Below are 18,170 nucleotides of genomic sequence, written 5' to 3'. Positions count from 1 at the left end.
CTAATGTATAGATACCACTGCTGGGTTAACTCACCTAAATAAACAAATAAATAATGTACTATCTAATGTATAGATACCACTGCTGGGTTAACTCACCTAAATAAACAAATAAATAATGTACTATCTAATGTATAGATACCACTGCTGGGTTAACTCACCTAAATAAACAAATAAATAATGTACTATCTAATGTATAGATACCACTGCTGGGTTAACTCACCTAAATAAACAAATAAATAATGTACTATCTAATGTATAGATACCACTGCTGGGTTAACTCACCTAAATAAACAAATAAATAATGTACTATCTAATGTATAGATACCACTGCTGGGTTAACTCACCTAAATAAACAAATAAATAATGTACTATCTAATGTATAGATACCACTGCTGGGTTAACTCACCTAAATAAACAAATAAATAATGTACTATCTAATGTATAGATACCACTGCTGGGTTAACTCACCTAAATAAACAAATAAATAATGTACTATCTAATGTATAGATACCACTGCTGGGTTAACTCACCTAAATAAACAAATAAATAATGTACTATCTAATGTATAGATACCACTGCTGGGTTAACTCACCTAAATAAACAAATAAATAATGTACTATCTAATGTATAGATAGATACCACTGCTGGGTTAACTCACCTAAATAAACAAATAAATAATGTACTATCTAATGTATAGATACCACTGCTGGGTTAACTCACCTAAATAAACAAATAAATAATGTACTATCTAATGTATAGATACCACTGCTGGGTTAACTCACCTAAATAAACAAATAAATAATGTACTATCTAATGTATAGATACCACTGCTGGGTTAACTCACCTAAATAAACAAATAAATAATGTACTATCTAATGTATAGATACCACTGCTGGGTTAACTCACCTAAATAAACAAATAAATAATGTACTATCTAATGTATAGATACCACTGCTGGGTTAACTCACCTAAATAAACAAATAAATAATGTACTATCTAATGTATAGATACCACTGCTGGGTTAACTCACCTAAATAAACAAATAAATAATGTACTATCTAATGTATAGATACCACTGCTGGGTTAACTCACCTAAATAAACAAATAAATAATGTACTATCTAATGTATAGATACCACTGCTGGGTTAACTCACCTAAATAAACAAATAAATAATGGTATAATACTGCACCTCAAAATAAACAAATAAATAATGTACTATCTAATGTATAGATACCACTGCTGGGTTAACTCACCTAAATAAACAAATAAATAATGTACTATCTAATGTATAGATACCACTGCTGGGTTAACTCACCTAAATAAACAAATAAATAATGTACTATCTAATGTATAGATACCACTGCTGGGTTAACTCACCTAAATAAACAAATAAATAATGTACTATCTAATGTATAGATACCACTGCTGGGTTAACTCACCTAAATAAACAAATAAATAATGTACTATCTAATGTATAGATACCACTGCTGGGTTAACTCACCTAAATAAACAAATAAATAATGTACTATCTAATGTATAGATACCACTGCTGGGTTAACTCACCTAAATAAACAAATAAATAATGTACTATCTAATGTATAGATACCACTGCTGGGTTAACTCACCTAAATAAACAAATAAATAATGTACTATCTAATGTATAGATACCACTGCTGGGTTAACTCACCTAAATAAACAAATAAATAATGTACTATCTAATGTATAGATACCACTGCTGGGTTAACTCACCTAAATAAACAAATAAATAATGTACTATCTAATGTATAGATACCACTGCTGGGTTAACTCACCTAAATAAACAAATAAATAATGTACTATCTAATGTATAGATACCACTGCTGGGTTAACTCACCTAAATAAACAAATAAATAATGTACTATCTAATGTATAGATACCACTGCTGGGTTAACTCACCTAAATAAACAAATAAATAATGTACTATCTAATGTATAGATACCACTGCTGGGTTAACTCACCTAAATAAACAAATAAATAATGTACTATCTAATGTATAGATACCACTGCTGGGTTAACTCACCTAAATAAACAAATAAATAATGTACTATCTAATGTATAGATACCACTGCTGGGTTAACTCACCTAAATAAACAAATAAATAATGTACTATCTAATGTATAGATACCACTGCTGGGTTAACTCACCTAAATAAACAAATAAATAATGTACTATCTAATGTATAGATACCACTGCTGGGTTAACTCACCTAAATAAACAAATAAATAATGTACTATCTAATGTATAGATACCACTGCTGGGTTAACTCACCTAAATAAACAAATAAATAATGTACTATCTAATGTATAGATACCACTGCTGGGTTAACTCACCTAAATAAACAAATAAATAATGTACTATCTAATGTATAGATACCACTGCTGGGTTAACTCACCTAAATAAACAAATAAATAATGTACTATCTAATGTATAGATACCACTGCTGGGTTAACTCACCTAAATAAAAATAAACAAATAAATAATGTACTATCTAATGTATAGATACCACTGCTGGGTTAACTCACCTAAATAAACAAATAAATAATGTACTATCTAATGTATAGATACCACTGCTGGGTTAACTCACCTAAATAAACAAATAAATAATGTACTATCTAATGTATAGATACCACTGCTGGGTTAACTCACCTAAATAAACAAATAAATAATGTACTATCTAATGTATAGATACCACTGCTGGGTTAACTCACCTAAATAAACAAATAAATAATGTACTATCTAATGTATAGATACCACTGCTGGGTTAACTCACCTAAATAAACAAATAAATAATGTACTATCTAATGTATAGATACCACTGCTGGGTTAACTCACCTAAATAAACAAATAAATAATGTACTATCTAATGTATAGATACCACTGCTGGGTTAACTCACCTAAATAAACAAATAAATAATGTACTATCTAATGTATAGATACCACTGCTGGGTTAACTCACCTAAATAAACAAATAAATAATGTACTATCTAATGTATAGATAAACAAATAAATAATGTACTATCTAATGTATAGATACTGGGTTAACTCACCTAAATAAACAAATAAATAATGTACTATCTAATGTATAGATACCACTGCTGGGTTAACTCACCTAAATAAACAAATAAATAATGTACTATCTAATGTATAGATACCACTGCTGGGTTAACTCACCTAAATAAACAAATAAATAATGTACTATCTAATGTATAGATACCACTGCTGGGTTAACTCACCTAAATAAACAAATAAATAATGTACTATCTAATGTATAGATACCACTGCTGGGTTAACTCACCTAAATAAACAAATAAATAATGTACTATCTAATGTATAGATACCACTGCTGGGTTAACTCACCTAAATAAACAAATAAATAATGTACTATCTAATGTATAGATACCACTGCTGGGTTAACTCACCTAAATAAACAAATAAATAATGTACTATCTAATGTATAGATACCACTGCTGGGTTAACTCACCTAAATAAACAAATAAATAATGTACTATCTAATGTATAGATACCACTGCTGGGTTAACTCACCTAAATAAACAAATAAATAATGTACTATCTAATGTATAGATACCACTGCTGGGTTAACTCACCTAAATAAACAAATAAATAATGTACTATCTAATGTATAGATACCACTGCTGGGTTAACTCACCTAAATAAACAAATAAATAATGTACTATCTAATGTATAGATACCACTGCTGGGTTAACTCACCTAAATAAACAAATAAATAATGTACTATCTAATGTATAGATACCACTGCTGGGTTAACTCACCTAAATAAACAAATAAATAATGTACTATCTAATGTATAGATACCACTGCTGGGTTAACTCACCTAAATAAACAAATAAATAATGTACTATCTAATGTATAGATACCACTGCTGGGTTAACTCACCTAAATAAACAAATAAATAATGTACTATCTAATGTATAGATACCACTGCTGGGTTAACTCACCTAAATAAACAAATAAATAATGTACTATCTAATGTATAGATACCACTGCTGGGTTAACTCACCTAAATAAACAAATAAATAATGTACTATCTAATGTATAGATACCACTGCTGGGTTAACTCACCTAAATAAACAAATAAATAATGTACTATCTAATGTATAGATACCACTGCTGGGTTAACTCACCTAAATAAACAAATAAATAATGTACTATCTAATGTATAGATACCACTGCTGGGTTAACTCACCTAAATAAACAAATAAATAATGTACTATCTAATGTATAGATACCACTGCTGGGTTAACTCACCTAAATAAACAAATAAATAATGTACTATCTAATGTATAGATACCACTGCTGGGTTAACTCACCTAAATAAACAAATAAATAATGTACTATCTAATGTATAGATACCACTGCTGGGTTAACTCACCTAAATAAACAAATAAATAATGTACTATCTAATGTATAGATACCACTGCTGGGTTAACTCACCTAAATAAACAAATAAATAATGTACTATCTAATAGTATAGATTAACCACTGCTGGGTTAACTCACCTAAATAAACAAATAAATAATGTACTATCTAATGTATAGATACCACTGCTGGGTTAACTCACCTAAATAAACAAATAAATAATGTACTATCTAATGTATAGATACCACTGCTGGGTTAACTCACCTAAATAAACAAATAAATAATGTACTATCTAATGTATAGATACCACTGCTGGGTTAACTCACCTAAATAAACAAATAAATAATGTACTATCTAATGTATAGATACCACTGCTGGGTTAACTCACCTAAATAAACAAATAAATAATGTACTATCTAATGTATAGATACCACTGCTGGGTTAACTCACCTAAATAAACAAATAAATAATGTACTATCTAATGTATAGATACCACTGCTGGGTTAACTCACCTAAATAAACAAATAAATAATGTACTATCTAATGTATAGATACCACTGCTGGGTTAACTCACCTAAATAAACAAATAAATAATGTACTATCTAATGTATAGATACCACTGCTGGGTTAACTCACCTAAATAAACAAATAAATAATGTACTATCTAATGTATAGATACCACTGCTGGGTTAACTCACCTAAATAAACAAATAAATAATGTACTATCTAATGTATAGATACCACTGCTGGGTTAACTCACCTAAATAAACAAATAAATAATGTACTATCTAATGTATAGATACCACTGCTGGGTTAACTCACCTAAATAAACAAATAAATAATGTACTATCTAATGTATAGATACCACTGCTGGGTTAACTCACCTAAATAAACAAATAAATAATGTACTATCTAATGTATAGATACCACTGCTGGGTTAACTCAAATAAACAAATAAATAATGTATAGATACTAAATAACTGCTGGGTTAACTCACCTAAATAAACAAATAAATAATGTACTATCTAATGTATAGATACCACTGCTGGGTTAACTCACCTAAATAAACAAATAAATAATGTACTATCTAATGTATAGATACCACTGCTGGGTTAACTCACCTAAATAATGTACAAATAAATAATGTACTCATCTAATGTATAGATACCCACTGCTGGGTTAACTCACCTAAATAAACAAATAAATAATGTACTATCTAATGTATAGATACCACTGCTGGGTTAACTCACCTAAATAAACAAATAAATAATGTACTATCTAATGTATAGATACCACTGCTGGGTTAACTCACCTAAATAAACAAATAAATAATGTACTATCTAATGTATAGATACCACTGCTGGGTTAACTCACCTAAATAAACAAATAAATAATGTACTATCTAATGTATAGATACCACTGCTGGGTTAACTCACCTAAATAAACAAATAAATAATGTACTATCTAATGTATAGATACCACTGCTGGGTTAACTCACCTAAATAAACAAATAAATAATGTACTATCTAATGTATAGATACCACTGCTGGGTTAACTCACCTAAATAAACAAATAAATAATGTACTATCTAATGTATAGATACCACTGCTGGGATTAACTCACCTAAATAAACAAATAAATAATGTACTATCTAATGTATAGATACCACTGCTGGGTTAACTCACCTAAATAAACAAATAAATAATGTACTATCTAATGTATAGATACCACTGCTGGGTTAACTCACCTAAATAAACAAATAAATAATGTACTATCTAATGTATAGATACCACTGCTGGGTTAACTCACCTAAATAAACAAATAAATAATGTACTATCTAATGTATAGATACCACTGCTGGGTTAACTCACCTAAATAAACAAATAAATAATGTACTATCTAATGTATAGATACCACTGCTGGGTTAACTCACCTAAATAAACAAATAAATAATGTACTATCTAATGTATAGATACCACTGCTGGGTTAACTCACCTAAATAAACAAATAAATAATGTACTATCTAATGTATAGATACCACTGCTGGGTTAACTCACCTAAATAAACAAATAAATAATGTACTATCTAATGTATAGATACCACTGCTGGGTTAACTCACCTAAATAAACAAATAAATAATGTACTATCTAATGTATAGATACCACTGCTGGGTTAACTCACCTAAATAAACAAATAAATAATGTACTATCTAATGTATAGATACCACTGCTGGGTTAACTCACCTAAATAAACAAATAAATAATGTACTATCTAATGTATAGATACCACTGCTGGGTTAACTCACCTAAATAAACAAATAAATAATGTACTATCTAATGTATAGATACCACTGCTGGGTTAACTCACCTAAATAAACAAATAAATAATGTACTATCTAATGTATAGATACCACTGCTGGGTTAACTCACCTAAATAAACAAATAAATAATGTACTATCTAATGTATAGATACCACTGCTGGGTTAACTCACCTAAATAAACAAATAAATAATGTACTATCTAATGTATAGATACCACTGCTGGGTTAACTCACCTAAATAAACAAATAAATAATGTACTATCTAATGTATAGATACCACTGCTGGGTTAACTCACCTAAATAAACAAATAAATAATGTACTATCTAATGTATAGATACCACTGCTGGGTTAACTCACCTAAATAAACAAATAAATAATGTACTATCTAATGTATAGATACCACTGCTGGGTTAACTCACCTAAATAAACAAATAAATAATGTACTATCTAATGTATAGATACCACTGCTGGGTTAACTCACCTAAATAAACAAATAAATAATGTACTATCTAATGTATAGATACCACTGCTGGGTTAACTCACCTAAATAAACAAATAAATAATGTACTATCTAATGTATAGATACCACTGCTGGGTTAACTCACCTAAATAAACAAATAAATAATGTACTATCTAATGTATAGATACCACTGCTGGGTTAACTCACCTAAATAAACAAATAAATAATGTACTATCTAATGTATAGATACCACTGCTGGGTTAACTCACCTAAATAAACAAATAAATAATGTACTATCTAATGTATAGATACCACTGCTGGGTTAACTCACCTAAATAAACAAATAAATAATGTACTATCTAATGTATAGATACCACTGCTGGGTTAACTCACCTAAATAAACAAATAAATAATGTACTATCTAATGTATAGATACCACTGCTGGATTAACTCACCTAAATAAACAAATAAATAATGTACTATCTAATGTATAGATGTATATCTAATGTATAGATACCACTGCTGGGTTAACTCACCTAAATAAACAAATAAATAATGTACTATCTAATGTATAGATACCACTGCTGGGTTAACTCACCTAAATAAACAAATAAATAATGTACTATCTAATGTATAGATACCACTGCTGGGTTAACTCACCTAAATAAACAAATAAATAATGTACTATCTAATGTATAGATACCACTGCTGGTATAGATTAACTCACCTAAATAAACAAATAAATAATGTACTATCTAATGTATAGATACCACTGCTGGGTTAACTCACCTAAATAAACAAATAAATAATGTACTATCTAATGTATAGATACCACTGCTGGGTTAACTCACCTAAATAAACAAATAAATAATGTACTATCTAATGTATAGATACCACTGCTGGGTTAACTCACCTAAATAAACAAATAAATAATGTACTATCTAATGTATAGATACCACTGCTGGGTTAACTCACCTAAATAAACAAATAAATAATGTACTATCTAATGTATAGATACCACTGCTGGGTTAACTCACCTAAATAAACAAATAAATAATGTACTATCTAATGTATAGATACCACTGCTGGGTTAACTCACCTAAATAAACAAATAAATAATGTACTATCTAATGTATAGATACTGCTGGGTTAACTCACCTAAACAAATAAACAAATAAATAATGTACTATCTAATGTATAGATACCACTGCTGGGTTAACTCACCTAAATAAACAAATAAATAATGTACTATCTAATGTATAGATACCACTGCTGGGTTAACTCACCTAAATAAACAAATAAATAATGTACTATCTAATGTATAGATACCACTGCTGGGTTAACTCACCTAAATAAACAAATAAATAATGTACTATCTAATGTATAGATACCACTGCTGGGTTAACTCACCTAAATAAACAAATAAATAATGTACTATCTAATGTATAGATACCACTGCTGGGTTAACTCACCTAAATAAACAAATAAATAATGTACTATCTAATGTATAGATACCACTGCTGGGTTAACTCACCTAAATAAACAAATAAATAATGTACTATCTAATGTATAGATACCACTGCTGGGTTAACTCACCTAAATAAACAAATAAATAATGTACTATCTAATGTATAGATACCACTGCTGGGTTAACTCACCTAAATAAACAAATAAATAATGTACTATCTAATGTATAGATACCACTGCTGGGTTAACTCACCTAAATAAACAAATAAATAATGTACTATCTAATGTATAGATACCACTGCTGGGTTAACTCACCTAAATAAACAAATAAATAATGTACTATCTAATGTATAGATACCACTGCTGGGTTAACTCACCTAAATAAACAAATAAATAATGTACTATCTAATGTATAGATACCACTGCTGGGTTAACTCACCTAAATAAACAAATAAATAATGTACTATCTAATGTATAGATACCACTGCTGGGTTAACTCACCTAAATAAACAAATAAATAATGTACTATCTAATGTATAGATACCACTGCTGGGTTAACTCACCTAAATAAACAAATAAATAATGTACTATCTAATGTATAGATACCACTGCTGGGTTAACTCACCTAAATAAACAAATAAATAATGTACTATCTAATGTATAGATACCACTGCTGGGTTAACTCACCTAAATAAACAAATAAATAATGTACTATCTAATGTATAGATACCACTGCTGGGTTAACTCACCTAAATAAACAAATAAATAATGTACTATCTAATGTATAGATACCACTGCTGGGTTAACTCACCTAAATAAACAAATAAATAATGTACTATCTAATGTATAGATACCACTGCTGGGTTAACTCACCTAAATAAACAAATAAATAATGTACTATCTAATGTATAGATACCACTGCTGGGTTAACTCACCTAAATAAACAAATAAATAATGTACTATCTAATGTATAGATACCACTGCTGGGTTAACTCACCTAAATAAACAAATAAATAATGTACTATCTAATGTATAGATACCACTGCTGGGTTAACTCACCTAAATAAACAAATAAATAATGTACTATCTAATGTATAGATACCACTGCTGGGTTAACTCACCTAAATAAACAAATAAATAATGTACTATCTAATGTATAGATACCACTGCTGGGTTAACTCACCTAAATAAACAAATAAATAATGTACTATCTAATGTATAGATACCACTGCTGGGTTAACTCACCTAAATAAACAAATAAATAATGTACTATCTAATGTATAGATACCACTGCTGGGTTAACTCACCTAAATAAACAAATAAATAATGTACTATCTAATGTATAGATACCACTGCTGGGTTAACTCACCTAAATAAACAAATAAATAATGTACTATCTAATGTATAGATACCACTGCTGGGTTAACTCACCTAAATAAACAAATAAATAATGTACTATCTAATGTATAGATACCACTGCTGGGTTAACTCACCTAAATAAACAAATAAATAATGTACTATCTAATGTATAGATACCACTGCTGGGTTAACTCACCTAAATAAACAAATAAATAATGTACTATCTAATGTATAGATACCACTGCTGGGTTAACTCACCTAAATAAACAAATAAATAATGTACTATCTAATGTATAGATACCACTGCTGGGTTAACTCACCTAAATAAACAAATAAATAATGTACTATCTAATGTATAGATACCACTGCTGGATTAACTCACCTAAATAAACAAATAAATAATGTACTATCTAATGTATAGATACCACTGCTGGGTTAACTCACCTAAATAAACAAATAAATACTATCTAATGTATAGATACCACTGCTGGGTTAACTCACCTAAATAAACAAATAAATAATGTACTATCTAATGTATAGATACCACTGCTGGGTTAACTCACCTAAATAAACAAATAAATAATGTACTATCTAATGTATAGATACCACTGCTGGGTTAACTCACCTAAATAAACAAATAAATAATGTACTATCTAATGTATAGATACCACTGCTGGGTTAACTCACCTAAATAAATAATGTACAAATGTAAATAATGCTACTCACCTCAAATAATAATGTACTAGATAGATACCACTGCTGGGTTAACTCACCTAAATAAACAAATAAAATAATGTACTATCTAATGTATAGATACCACTGCTGGGTTAACTCACCTAAATAAACAAATAAATAATGTACTATCTAATGTATAGATACCACTGCTGGGTTAACTCACCTAAATAAACAAATAAATAATGTACTATCTAATGTATAGATACCACTGCTGGGTTAACTCACCTAAATAAACAAATAAATAATGTACTATCTAATGTATAGATACCACTGCTGGGTTAACTCACCTAAATAAACAAATAAATAATGTACTATCTAATGTATAGATACCACTGCTGGGTTAACTCACCTAAATAAACAAATAAATAATGTACTATCTAATGTATAGATACCACTGCTGGGTTAACTCACCTAAATAAACAAATAAATAATGTACTATCTAATGTATAGATACCACTGCTGGGTTAACTCACCTAAATAAACAAATAAATAATGTACTATCTAATGTATAGATACCACTGCTGGGTTAACTCACCTAAATAAACAAATAAATAATGTACTATCTAATGTATAGATACCACTGCTGGGTTAACTCACCTAAATAAACAAATAAATAATGTACTATCTAATGTATAGATACCACTGCTGGGTTAACTCACCTAAATAAACAAATAAATAATGTACTATCTAATGTATAGATACCACTGCTGGGTTAACTCACCTAAATAAACAAATAAATAATGTACTATCTAATGTATAGATACCACTGCTGGGTTAACTCACCTAAATAAACAAATAAATAATGTACTATCTAATGTATAGATACCACTGCTGGTACTATCTAATGTTAGACCACTGCTGGGTTACTCACCTAAATAAACAAATAAATAATGTACTATCTAATGTATAGATACCACTGCTGGGTTAACTCACCTAAATAAACAAATAAATAATGTACTATCTAATGTATAGATACCACTGCTGGGTTAACTCACCTAAATAAACAAATAAATAATGTACTATCTAATGTATAGATACCACTGCTGGGTTAACTCACCTAAATAAACAAATAAATAATGTACTATGTATAGATACTGCTGGGTTAATCACCTAAATAAACAAATAAATAATGTACTATAATGTATAGATACCACTGCTGGGTTAACTCACCTAAATAAACAAATAAATAATGTACTATCTAATGTATAGATACCACTGCTGGGTTAACTCACCTAAATAAACAAATAAATAATGTACTATCTAATGTATAGATACCACTGCTGGGTTAACTCACCTAAATAAACAAATAAATAATGTACTATCTAATGTATAGATACCACTGCTGGGTTAACTCACCTAAATAAACAAATAAATAATGTACTATCTAATGTATAGATACCACTGCTGGGTTAACTCACCTAAATAAACAAATAAATAATGTACTATCTAATGTATAGATACCACTGCTGGGTTAACTCACCTAAATAAACAAATAAATAATGTACTATCTAATGTATAGATACCACTGCTGGGTTAACTCACCTAAATAAACAAATAAATAATGTACTATCTAATGTATAGATACCACTGCTGGGTTAACTCACCTAAATAAACAAATAAATAATGTACTATCTAATGTATAGATACCACTGCTGGGTTAACTCACCTAAATAAACAAATAAATAATGTACTATCTAATGTATAGATACCACTGCTGGGTTAACTCACCTAAATAAACAAATAAATAATGTACTATCTAATGTATAGATACCACTGCTGGGTTAACTCACCTAAATAAACAAATAAATAATGTACTATCTAATGTATAGATACCACTGCTGGGTTAACTCACCTAAATAAACAAATAAATAATGTACTATCTAATGTATAGATACCACTGCTGGGTTAACTCACCTAAATAAACAAATAAATAATGTACTATCTAATGTATAGATACCACTGCTGGGTTAACTCACCTAAATAAACAAATAAATAATGTACTATCTAATGTATAGATACCACTGCTGGGTTAACTCACCTAAATAAACAAATAAATAATGTACTATCTAATGTATAGATACCACTGCTGGGTTAACTCACCTAAATAAACAAATAAATAATGTACTATCTAATGTATAGATACCACTGCTGGGTTAACTCACCTAAATAAACAAATAAATAATGTACTATCTAATGTATAGATACCACTGCTGGGTTAACTCACCTAAATAAACAAATAAATAATGTACTATCTAATGTATAGATACCACTGCTGGGTTAACTCACCTAAATAAACAAATAAATAATGTACTATCTAATGTATAGATACCACTGCTGGGTTAACTCACCTAAATAAACAAATAAATAATGTACTATCTAATGTATAGATACCACTGCTGGGTTAACTCACCTAAATAAACAAATAAATAATGTACTATCTAATGTATAGATACCACTGCTGGGTTAACTCACCTAAATAAACAAATAAATAATGTACTATCTAATGTATAGATACCACTGCTGGGTTAATCACCTAAATAAACAAATAAATAATGTACTATCTAATGTATAGATACCACTGCTGGGTTAACTCACCTAAATAAACAAATAAATAATGTACTATCTAATGTATAGATACCACTGCTGGGTTAACTCACCTAAATAAACAAATAAATAATGTACTATCTAATGTATAGATACCACTGCTGGGTTAACTCACCTAAATAAACAAATAAATAATGTACTATCTAATGTATAGATACCACTGCTGGGTTAACTCACCTAAATAAACAAATAAATAATGTACTATCTAATGTATAGATACCACTGCTGGGTTAACTCACCTAAATAAACAAATAAATAATGTACTATCTAATGTATAGATACCACTGCTGGGTTAACTCACCTAAATAAACAAATAAATAATGTACTATCTAATGTATAGATACTGCTGGGTTACTCACCTAAATAAACAAATAAATAATGTACTATCTAATGTATAGATACCACTGCTGGGTTAACTCACCTAAATAAACAAATAAATAATGTACTATCTAATGTATAGATACCACTGCTGGGTTAACTCACCTAAATAAACAAATAAATAATGTACTATCTAATGTATAGATACCACTGCTGGGTTAACTCACCTAAATAAACAAATAAATAATGTACTATCTAATGTATAGATACCACTGCTGGGTTAACTCACCTAAATAAACAAATAAATAATGTACTATCTAATGTATAGATACCACTGCTGGGTTAACTCACCTAAATAAACAAATAAATAATGTACTATCTAATGTATAGATACCACTGCTGGGTTAACTCACCTAAATAAACAAATAAATAATGTACTATCTAATGTATAGATACCACTGCTGGGTTAACTCACCTAAATAAACAAATAAATAATGTACTATCTAATGTATAGATACCACTGCTGGGTTAACTCACCTAAATAAACAAATAAATAATGTACTATCTAATGTATAGATACCACTGCTGGGTTAACTCACCTAAATAAACAAATAAATAATGTACTATCTAATGTATAGATACCACTGCTGGGTTAACTCACCTAAATAAACAAATAAATAATGTACTATCTAATGTATAGATACCACTGCTGGGTTAACTCACCTAAATAAACAAATAAATAATGTACTATCTAATGTATAGATACCACTGCTGGATTAACTCACCTAAATAAACAAATAAATAATGTACTATCTAATGTATAGATACCACTGCTGGGTTAACTCACCTAAATAAACAAATAAATAATGTACTATCTAATGTATAGATACCACTGCTGGGTTAACTCACCTAAATAAACAAATAAATAATGTACTATCTAATGTATAGATACCACTGCTGGGTTAACTCACCTAAATAAACAAATAAATAATGTACTATCTAATGTATAGATACCACTGCTGGGTTAACTCACCTAAATAAACAAATAAATAATGTACTATCTAATGTATAGATACCACTGCTGGGTTAACTCACCTAAATAAACAAATAAATAATGTACTATCTAATGTATAGATACCACTGCTGGGTTAACTCACCTAAATAAACAAATAAATAATGTACTATCTAATGTATAGATACCACTGCTGGGTTAACTCACCTAAATAAACAAATAAATAATGTACTATCTAATGTATAGATACCACTGCTGGGTTAACTCACCTAAATAAACAAATAAATAATGTACTATCTAATGTATAGATACCACTGCTGGGTTAACTCACCTAAATAAACAAATAAATAATGTACTATCTAATGTATAGATACCACTGCTGGGTTAACTCACCTAAATAAACAAATAAATAATGTACTATCTAATGTATAGATACCACTGCTGGGTTAACTCACCTAAATAAACAAATAAATAATGTACTATCTAATGTATAGATACCACTGCTGGGTTAACTCACCTAAATAAACAAATAAATAATGTACTATCTAATGTATAGATACCACTGCTGGGTTAACTCACCTAAATAAACAAATAAATAATGTACTATCTAATGTATAGATACCACTGCTGGGTTAACTCACCTAAATAAACAAATAAATAATGTACTATCTAATGTATAGATACCACTGCTGGGTTAACTCACCTAAATAAACAAATAAATAATGTACTATCTAATGTATAGATACCACTGCTGGGTTAACTCACCTAAATAAACAAATAAATAATGTACTATCTAATGTATAGATACCACTGCTGGGTTAACTCACCTAAATAAACAAATAAATAATGTACTATCTAATGTATAGATACCACTGCTGGGTTAACTCACCTAAATAAACAAATAAATAATGTACTATCTAATGTATAGATACCACTGCTGGGTTAACTCACCTAAATAAACAAATAAATAATGTACTATCTAATGTATAGATACCACTGCTGGGTTAACTCACCTAAATAAACAAATAAATAATGTACTATCTAATGTATAGATACCACTGCTGGGTTAACTCACCTAAATAAACAAATAAATAATGTACTATCTAATGTATAGATACCACTGCTGGGTTAACTCACCTAAATAAACAAATAAATAATGTACTATCTAATGTATAGATACCACTGCTGGGTTAACTCACCTAAATAAACAAATAAATAATGTACTATCTAATGTATAGATACCACTGCTGGGTTAACTCACCTAAATAAACAAATAAATAATGTACTATCTAATGTATAGATACCACTGCCACTGGGTTAACTCACCTAAATAAACAAATAAATAATGTACTATCTAATGTATAGATACCACTGCTGGGTTAACTCACCTAAATAAACAAATAAATAATGTACTATCTAATGTATAGATACCACTGCTGGGTTAACTCACCTAAATAAACAAATAAATAATGTACTATCTAATGTATAGATACCACTGCTGGGTTAACTCACCTAAATAAACAAATAAATAATGTACTATCTAATGTATAGATACCACTGCTGGGTTAACTCACCTAAATAAACAAATAAATAATGTACTATCTAATGTATAGATACCACTGCTGGGTTAACTCACCTAAATAAACAAATAAATAATGTACTATCTAATGTATAGATACCACTGCTGGAATTAACTCACCTAAATAAACAAATAAATAATGTACTATCTAATGTATAGATACCACTGCTGGATTAACTCACCTAAATAAACAAATAAATAATGTACTATCTAATGTATAGATACCACTGCTGGGTTAACTCACCTAAATAAACAAATAAATAATGTACTATCTAATGTATAGATACCACTGCTGGGATTAACTCACCTAAATAAACAAATAAATAATGTACTATCTAATGTATAGATACCACTGCTGGGTTAACTCACCTAAATAAACAAATAAATAATGTACTATCTAATGTATAGATACCACTGCTGGGTTAACTCACCTAAATAAACAAATAAATAATGTACTATCTAATGTATAGATACCACTGCTGGATTAACTCACCTAAATAAACAAATAAATAATGTACTATCTAATGTATAGATACCACTGCTGGGTTAACTCACCTAAATAAACAAATAAATAATGTACTATCTAATGTATAGATACCACTGCTGGGTTAACTCACCTAAATAAACAAATAAATAATGTACTATCTAATGTATAGATACCACTGCTGGGTTAACTCACCTAAATAAACATAAATAAATAATGTACTATCTAATGTATAGATACCACTGCTGGATTAACTCACCTAAATAAACAAATAAATAATGTACTATCTAATGTATAGATACCACTGCTGGGTTAACTCACCTAAATAAACAAATAAATAATGTACTATCTAATGTATAGATACCACTGCTGGGTTAACTCACCTAAATAAACAAATAAATAATGTACTATCTAATGTATAGATACCACTGCTGGGTTAACTCACCTAAATAAACAAATAAATAATGTACTATCTAATGTATAGATACCACTGCTGGGTTAACTCAACCTAAATAAACAAATAAATAATGTGTACTATCTAATGTATAGATACCACTGCTGGATTAACTCACCTAAATAAACAAATAAATAATGTACTATCTAATGTATAGATACCACTGCTGGGTTAACTCACCTAAATAAACAAATAAATAATGTACTATCTAATGTATAGATACCACTGCTGGATTAACTCACCTAAATAAACAAATAAATAATGTACTATCTAATGTATAGATACCACTGCTGGGTTAACTCACCTAAATAAACAAATAAATAATGTACTATCTAATGTATAGATACCACTGCTGGGTTAACTCACCTAAATAAACAAATAAATAATGTACTATCTAATGTATAGATACCACTGCTGGATTAACTCACCTAAATAAACAAATAAATAATGTACTATCTAATGTATAGATACCACTGCTGGATTAACTCACCTAAATAAACAAATAAATAATGTACTATCTAATGTATAGATACCACTGCTGGATTAACTCACCTAAATAAACAAATAAATAATGTACTATCTAATGTATAGATACCACTGCTGGATTAACTCACCTAAATAAATAAATAAATAATGTACTATCTAATGTAATAGATACCACTGCTGGTTAACTCACCTAAATAAACAAATAAATAATGTACTATCTAATGTATAGATACCACTGCTGGTACTATCTAATGTTAACTCTGGGTTAACTAAATAAACAAATAAATAATGTACTATCTAATGTATAGATACCACTGCTGGGTTAACTCACCTAAATAAACAAATAAATAATGTACTATCTAATGTATAGATACCACTGCTGGATTAACTCACCTAAATAAACAAATAAATAATGTACTATCTAATGTATAGATACCACTGCTGGATTAACTCA

Source organism: Tachypleus tridentatus, unplaced genomic scaffold, assembly GCF_004210375.1.
Source record: "Tachypleus tridentatus isolate NWPU-2018 unplaced genomic scaffold, ASM421037v1 Hic_cluster_2, whole genome shotgun sequence".
Lineage (NCBI taxonomy): Eukaryota > Metazoa > Arthropoda > Merostomata > Xiphosura > Limulidae > Tachypleus > Tachypleus tridentatus.
This window is presented reverse-complemented; position numbering follows the sequence as displayed.